At 44.1% G+C, this 8,791-nt stretch overlaps 2 pseudogenes; both read left to right on the forward strand.

Moving 5' to 3' along the window:
- The first annotated feature begins 1,028 nt into the window (after nucleotides 1-1,028).
- LOC105495223 (ubiquitin-conjugating enzyme E2 variant 1-like) lies at nucleotides 1,029-4,076 on the forward strand (annotated as a pseudogene).
- Nucleotides 4,077-6,463: 2,387 nt separating this feature from the next.
- On the forward strand, nucleotides 6,464-8,355 carry LOC105494823 (serine/threonine-protein phosphatase 2A catalytic subunit alpha isoform-like; annotated as a pseudogene).
- The last annotated feature ends 436 nt before the right edge of the window (nucleotides 8,356-8,791 follow it).

The raw sequence follows: 8,791 nt of genomic DNA on the forward strand, positions 1-8,791 counted from the left end.
AGATGGAGTTTCACTCGTGTTGCCCAGACTAGAGTGTAATGGCGCGATCTCTGCTCACTGCAACTTCCGCCTCCCTGGTTCAAGGGATTCTCCTGCCTGCCTCAGCCTCCTGAGTAGCTGGGATGACAGGCATGTACCACCACACCAGGCTAATTTTTGTATTTTTAGTAGAAACAGGGTTTCTCCATGTTGGTCAGGCTGGTCTCGAACTCCCGAACTCAGGTGATCCACTAGCCTCAGCCTCCCAAAGTGCTGGGATTACAGACGTGAGCTACCACGCCCAGCCTGACCATCTTTTCCTTGAAAACTTCTGGGATTTGTGTCATATTTTAGAAAGATTTTCTCCACTCCATGATTAGGAAAACATTCTCTGATATTTTCTTCTAGCATGTTTATGGTTTTGTTTTTTACCTATGCATACTTAATCCATCTGGAATTTATTTCAGTGCATGCAGTAAGTTAGAGATTCAGTTGGGCTTTTTTCCAGAAGGCTCATCAACATGTAGTTTCCCCCTACATATGTGAAATGCCACCCTTATCGTACACCAGATTTTCTTATGTGTTTAGGTCTATTTGTGAATTCAATTCCACTCTACTTCTTTGTCTTCAGTTTCTGAGCTAACACGCTTTAATTATTGTAACTTTTAAGATGCTCACACTCTTTTCCAAACCTTTCTTACTATAATAGCAACAAATCTCCTGAGAAGCTGCACACCCTTTCTTTGGCTCTGTTAATGTCTCTACAATGAGGTCAAACCGTCTCCTCAAGGTGACTGTAAATCTTTCTGCCCACTTTCCTTTGTTTATTCCACACTGAGCACCTGCTCTGTGTCTTGGCTGTGTGGGATCTGCAGAGACAGAGGGAGCAACACAGACGCAGACCCAGCTTTACATGCTGACTTCAGTGATTAACCCTCAAGGCCACCGTAATTTCCATGATGACAAGTTCAGGGACACTTCACTGTTGCTCCCAGGGACTCTCCTGGAAACCATGCCCAGATCTCATTGCTTTCGGATGCCCTCGAGCCATGGCTCAGCCAAGGCCAGTGGTAACAGAGCCAAAAGAAGTTAAATTTTAAATAAACCTGACTTCCTCTCCAACGTTGTTAGAGAAACCCTGATCCAGTTCATTCTGTTCCCATTAGATAAGAAAAAGCCAAAAAAGATGCAGTCATTGGGAACTGTGGTATGCTGTGAGCTTTTGGAAATAGACCTCTTTCTTTCTTTCTTTCTTTCTTTCTTTCTTTCTTTCTTTCTTTCTTTCTTTCTTTCTTTCTTTCTTTCTTTCATCTTTCTTTCATCTTTCTTTCTTTCTCTTTCTCTCTCTTTCTTTCATCTTTCTTTCTTCTTTCTTTCTTTCTTTCTTTCTTTCTTTCTTTCTTTCTTTCTTTCTTTCTTTCTTTCTTTCTTTCTTTCTTTCTTTCTTTCTGTCCTTTGTTTTTTTCTGGAAGGGAAGAAAATGGAAGAAAGACTCTGAGAAGCTAACTTATCTGGAAATGGTCTTTGAAGCTCAGCAGTGAGAAGACAGCATGGAATGGGTCTGGTCCTGTGACCTTGAGCACGTCATTGAACGTCTCTGGGCCCCATTTCACAAACATGCAGGTGCAACAAACAGGCGCTGTGCCAGAAGCTTTATTTACATACAGTCTTATTGGATCCTCAGAACATTCTTATGAGGTAGAATCATTATTCCCCGGTTTACGCACAAGAATACCAAGATTCAAAAGGGAAATAGACAGTATGCCTGAGGCCACTTATTTGGAAGGAGCAAAGCCAGCACAGGGTGCTTCTCTGTGTTACTGGGCAGAGTAGCGGGGGTGGGGTGGGGCGGGGTTCCTCATCCCTGCCAGGAATCAGGACTCACGATGAAGCTACAGCCATTAAGACAGCATGGTATCCACACAGGGACAGACACGTTAACCCCTGAGAAAGAGTAGAGAGACCAGAATCAGTTCCACATATATATGGTATGTATATGCGGCAGGGGTGGCACATCACAGTGAAGAAAGGGAGGATGGGCCAATAAACAGAGCTGGAAAAATTACTTCACAGCATAAACAAAGATCCGCACTAGTTGGTTAAGGACCTAAATTTCAAAAATAAAACTTTAAAACTCTTAGTAGAAAATATAAGTGGTGTGCCTGTGGTCCCAGCAACTCGGGAGGCTGAGGTGGGAGGATCACCTGAGCCCAGGGAGGTTGAGGCTACAGTGAGCCACGATCGTACCACTGCACTCTAGTCTAGGGGACACAGCAAGTCCCTTAAAAAAACAAAGCAAAACAAAACTTCTACAATTCAGTAAGAAAGAAAAGTGGACACAAAAGGTATAAGCAGGCGTTTTTTGTTTGTTTTTTGTTTTGAGACAGAGTTTCGCTCTTGTTGCCCAGGCTGGAGTGCAATGGCATGATCTCGGCTCACCACAACCTCCATCTCTGGGGTTCAAGTGATTCTCCTGCCTCAACCTCCCGAGTAGCTGGGATTACAGACATGTGCCACCACGCCTGGCTAAGTTTTTGTATTTTTAGTAGAGACGGAGTTTCTTCATGTTGGTCAGGCTGATCTCGAGCTCCCGACCTCAGTGATCTGCCTCCCTCAGCCTCCCAAAGTGCTGGGATTACAGGTGTCAGCCACCGCGCCCAGCCGAGCAGGCATTTAAGAGAAGAAGAAACACATACAGCCAGTAAGTTTAAAGAGATGTCAAACATTGTTAGTGATCAGGAAAATGCAAACCGAGGCTCAGTGAAACACCATTTTACATCCCTTCAATTTGCAACAGTTTAAAGTTTGACAATATGGAGTGTTGGAAGGATGTAGAGCTCCAGGATCTCTTGCATGTTGCTGGTGGGAATTTAAATTGGTGATACCATTATGGAAAAGTCTGGCATAGTCTTCTAAAACCAAACATTCTTATAGCTTATGACCCAGCAGTTTTACCCTAGCTACGCTGTCCATGCAGTAAAACTGGAAACCACCGGGGATTCGTTGCATTTGCTCATAATTATTAATTCCCTCTTCACCTTGCTAGGCCTCTTTGTTGGAAAAAGACCTTTTCCTAGCAGAGCTGCAGCTGACTCTTGGCCTTACAGAATAAGAACTAGAAATAAATGTTTGGTACAATAAGCCATTGAAGTATTGGGGTTGTTTTTTTTCTATAGGAAGGGATGAAAACACACCCTATGGCAAATGCGATGGGAGAGTGATGAATAGACCTTGATACGCTCATGTATGGTACACAATAGACAGCAATCAAGATGAATGAACTACAGAGACATGCCTCAGATATGAATTAATCTTGCCAATCTGATAGTAAGCGAGAAAAGTAGATCTCAAAAGATTATAGGCCAGGCACAGTGGCTCATGCCTGTAATCCCAGCACTTGGGAGGCTGAGGTGGGCGGATCACAAGGTGAGGAGTTGGAGACCAGCCTGGACAACATGGTGAAGCCCCATCTCTACTAAAAATACGAAAAATTAGCCAGGCACGGTGGTGGGCACCTGTAATCCCAGCTACTCGGGAGGCTGAGGCAGGAGAATTGCTCGAATCTGGGAGGCGGAGGTTCCAGTGAGCCAAGATCGTGCCACTGCACTCCAGCCTGGGCGACAGAGCAAGACTGTGTCTCTGACAAAAAAAAAAAAAAAAGAAAGATTATATTATTTCGTGAAGTTAAAAATGACTAACATTAAAAATACTATTTTGAGCCTTCGAGCAACAGCAACACAAGATGGTAGTCAATTTATGAAAACAGAATATGCAGCTATAACAACAGAATATGGACCTAAATACTCCACAGCACCTCCCTTTGTAAGGCTTGTAACAAAAATTAATAAGAATGGAGTTAGTAGTTCTAATGGAGTGGTGGACCAAGAACCTTATTAGTGCTAGCAAAATGACAGAATCCATGTAACATCAAAGTTATCCTGCAAGAGCTTCAGTGTCTAATGAAGTCTAGTGAAAACATGAAATTCCCTCAGCTGCCTGAAGGACAGCATTACAGCAATTATCCAAAAGAAAAACCACAGGCCCTTTTCCTTCGAGCCCCTGAAGTTTGCTTTAAACGGCTTCATTTTCCACAGTAGTAAATTTTCTAGATACATCTTGTAGACCTCAAAGTACAGGAAAAGAAGCTCATTCAAAGGAAATTTATCTTAAGATACTGTAAATGATACTAATTTTTGTCCATTTGAAACATGTAAGTTGTGCTATAATCAAAAATGTACTCTTAAGGAATATATATCCTTGCAAGAAATTATAACAAGGAAAATGAGAATGGTTAGCGCAGGACCCAGGCTGATGGGGACCTGGCGCCAGGGAAGGAAGGCTGACTCATCCATGAAGCACCATAGGCACCGTGCCTAGGGCCCACAATACTTTTAGGGGTCCATAAGAATGTGTTTTTTGTTTTGTTTTGTTGTGTTTTTTGAGACAGAGTCTCACTCTGTTGCCCAGTTTGGAGTGCAGTCATGTTATCTTAGCTCACTGCAACCTCCACCTCCCAGTTCAAGCGATTCTCGTGCCTCAGCCTCCTGCGTAGCTGGAACTATAGGCATACGCCACCATGCCTGACTAATTTTTAATTTTTGTATTTTTTGTAAAGACGGGGGCCTTGCTGTGTTGCCCAGGCTGGTCTTGAACTCCTGAGCTCATGATCCACCCGCCTCAGCCTCCCAAAGTGCTGGGATTACAGAAGTGAGCCACCGCCCCTGGCCGTTATTATTATCTTTTTAATCAAAAGAAACTAATGAACTTTTTAGGTCAAAGAAAATGTTTTACTATATAACAACATATTCTTTATTACCAATGCAATCATAAAATATACGTATACATATATATTTTTGTACACGTGTGCTATACATATATTTTTTGTGCACGTGTATATGTGTGTTTAGGAAGAGGCCCACAAAAGCAAAATGTCCAGGATCCATGCTGCCCGGATGCATGTACAGTTATTTGAACCTAGAAAGTCAAGGTACTAGCTTTGGTTTGGGGTGAGATGTTACATTATTATTATTTGTTTGTTTTTGAGAAGTGGTCTTGCTCTGTCCCCCAGGCTGGAGAGCAGTGGCACAATCATGGCTCACTGCAGCCTTAACCTCCCAGGCTCAAGCTATCTGGGTCTACAGGCCTGTGACACTACACCCAGCTAATTTTTTCTATTTTTTGTAGAGGTGAGGATCTCTCTGTGTTGCCTGGGCTGGTCTCAAACTCCTCAAGCGATCCTCCCACCTTGGTGTCCCAAAGTCCTGGAATTATAGGCATGAGCCACTACCAGGCCTGGCCTCTTTTTTTTCTTTTCTTTTTTCTTTTTCTTTTTCAGAGACAAAGTGTTTCTAGAGACAGGGTCTCACTTTGTCACCCAGGCTGGAGTGCATTGGCACGACCACAGCTCACTTCAGCCTCGGACTTCTGGGTTTGAACAATCCTTCCATCTGGGCCTCACAAGCAGCCAGGAATATAGGCTCATGCCAACACACCCAACTAATTTGTTTTTATTTTTTGTAGAGACAGGGTCTCCGTATGTTGCCCAGGCTGGTCCTGAACTCCTGGGCTCAAGCCATCCTCCAGCCTCAGCCTCCTAAAGTGTCAGGCTTACAGGCATGAGCCACCATGCTGGCCCTGGACCTGTTATGAACGTGCCATTGCCCAGGTGCGATGACTCATGCCTGTAATCCCAGCACTTTGGGAGGTCGAGGCAGGTGGATCACTTGAGGTCAGGAGCTTGAGAACAGCCTGGCCAACACAGTGAAACCCCATCTCTACTAAAAATACAAAAAAAAAAAAATTAGCCAGGCATGGTGGCGTGCGCCTGTAATCCCAGCTACTCGGGAGGCTGAGGCAGGAGAATCACTTGAACCCAGGAGGCAGAGGTTGCAGTGAGCTGAGATCGCACCACTGCACTCCAGCCTGGGTGACATAGTAAAAGACTCTGTCTCAAAAAAGAAGAATATGCCATAAACCAAGAATTATAATCATCTAATTTCATGGGCCTGGGATCCCCTTGAAAAACAATTAGCAAAGATATTAAATGTTGAATTTGTAAATACTTCCAAATAAAATCTTTTCAAAAGTTTTATTTAGAGATCTGAGCTTCCTTCTGTGCACATCATTTTTTAGATTTTGTGTTTGAAACAGCTACACAAAATTCCTGAGCAAAATTTTAAAATGAAATTGAAATTTTAATGAAAGACTCTAACAGTACTTGCTTTTCTGGCGTGAATGAATGAAAATTGCTCGAAATGATGTAAGTGGACTTTGAACTCAATTGAACTTTGTTGTGTCAAGTATTTCGAAATTCTCACCATTTCAGAGAACCAAGCTGTGCAGCCAGAGTGAGTAGGGAAGAGACACAGCAGTTGTTGGCCGAGCACTGTGGAGAGTCTGTGGGCCAGCACCAGCACCCAGCAACTGTCAGTGGCCACAGATACATGTGGCCCGTGTGCAGCAGCCAGCTCGGACAGGTGGCATCATGGATGAGGTGTTTTCCAAGGAGCTGGACCAGTGGATCAAGCAGCTGAACCAGTGAAAGTAGCTATCCAAGTCCCAGGTCAAGAGCCTCTGCAAGGAGGCTAAAGAAATCCCAACAGAAGAATCCAATGCGCAAGAGGTTTGGTGTCCAGTCACTGTCTCTGGAGATAAGTGTGCGCAATTTCATGATCTCATGGAACTGTTTAGAAAATTACCAGATGGCCAGGCGCAATGGCTCATGCCTGTAATCCTAGCGCTTTGGGAGGCTGAGGCGGGTGGATCGTTTGAGATCAGAGTTGGAGACCAGCCTGGCTAACTCGGTGAAATCCTGTCTCTATAAAAATACAAAAAATTAGCCGGGCGAGGTGGCGGGTGCCTGTAGTCCCAGCTACTCGGGAGGCTGAGGCAGGAGAATGGCCTGAACCCGGGAGGCGGAGCTTGCAGTGAGCTGAGATCGCGCCACTGCCTGGGCGACCAACGAGACTCTGTCTCAAAAAAAAAAAAAAAAAAAAAATTAGCTTCCCAGCTACTCAGGAGGCTGAGGCAGGTGAATCACTTGAACTGGGAGGCAGAGGTTGCAGTGAGCCTAGAGCGTGCCACTGCACTCCACCCTGGGTGATGGAGTGAGACTCCGTCTCAAAAAAAAAAAGAAAAAAGAAAAGAAAAAAGAAAATTATCAGATACAGGCTGGATGTGATGGCTCACACCTGTAATCCTAGCACTTTCAGAGGCCAAGGCAGGTGAATTGCTTGAGCCCTGGAGTTGGAGACCAGCCTGGGCAATATAGCGAGACCCTGTCTCAAAAAAAAAATAATAGAAAATTACCAGACACAAATTACTTGTTTACAGGAGATTATATTGACAGAGTATATTATTTAATTGAAATAGTTATGTTGCTCCTAGCCCTTAAGGTTTCTTACCGTGAATGCTTCACCATTCTTCCAAGGGACCATGAGAGCAGGCAGACAACACAAGTTTATGGTTCCTATGATGAGTGTTTAAGAAAATATTGAAATGTTTATAAATATTTTACAGATTTTTTTTTCAAAGACTGGGTCACCCAGATTGGAGTGCAATGGCACAGACCTGGCTCACTGCAGCTTCAATCTCCCTGGCCCAAGTGAGCCTCCTACTTCAGCCTCCCAGGTAGCTGGGACTACAGGCACGCACCACCATGCCCAGCTAATTTTTTGTATTTTTTTGTAGAGATGAGTTTTTCACCATGTTGCTTAGGCTGGTCTTGAACTCCTGGGCATAAGTGATCCACCTGCCTTGGTCTCCCAAAGCGCTGGGATTACAGGCATTAGCCACCGTGTCCGGCCTTTACAGGCCATCTTCCTCTCACTGCCTAGGTGGATGGGCAGCTCTTCAGTCTCCATGGTGGCCTGTCACCATCTGGAGATACACTGCATCACATCAGAACACTGAATTGCCTACAGAAAATTCCCCCGTGAGAGTCCAGTGGGTGACTTGCTATACTCAGATCCAGATGACCATGGTGACTGGGGTGTATTTCTTTGAGGAACTGGATACAACTTTTGCAAGATACTTCTGAGACATTTAATCGTGCCAATGGCCTCAGGTTGGTGTCTAGAGCTCACCAACTGGTGACGGTGGGACATAACTGGTGTCATGACTGGAATGTAGTAGCTATCTTCAGTACTCCAAACTATTGCTATCATTGTGGTAACCACACTGCAATCATGGAACTTGATAATACTCTAAAATATTCATTTTTGCAGTTTGACCCAGCACCTCACGGAGGCAAGCCACATGTTACTCATTGTACCCCAGATTACTTCCTGTAATGAAATTTTAAGCTGAGCGTGGTGGCTCACACCTGTAATCTCAGCACTTTGGGCGGCCAAGGTGGGAGAATCACCTGAGGTTAGCAGTTCGAGACCAGCCTGGGCAACAAGGGGCCCCATCTCTACTAAAAATATAAAAATTAGCTGGGCATGGTGACATGCGTCTGTAATCGTAGCTACTGGGGAGGCTGAGGCAGGATAATCGCTTGAACCCAGGAGGTGGAGGTTGCAGTGAGCTGAGATCCTGCCATTGTACTCCAGCCTGGGAGACAAGACCAAAAATCCATCTCAAAAAGAAAAAAGAAAAGGAAAAGGAAAAGGAATTTTAAATTTGAACAGGATTGCCGTGAATTGTATATTGACTTAATGGAAATGGGAACTGCAACAGTAACTCCAAAGTGTAAGAAAATAGTTAACATTCAAATAATTTGTTTTCACATGGACCAAAAGCTGTGCCATATAAAAATACAAAGCTTTTTATCACCAAGCCGTGATCACTTTAGAATGAACCAGTTCATTTT

Source organism: Macaca nemestrina, chromosome 1 (assembly GCF_043159975.1).
Source record: "Macaca nemestrina isolate mMacNem1 chromosome 1, mMacNem.hap1, whole genome shotgun sequence".
NCBI lineage: Eukaryota > Metazoa > Chordata > Mammalia > Primates > Cercopithecidae > Macaca > Macaca nemestrina.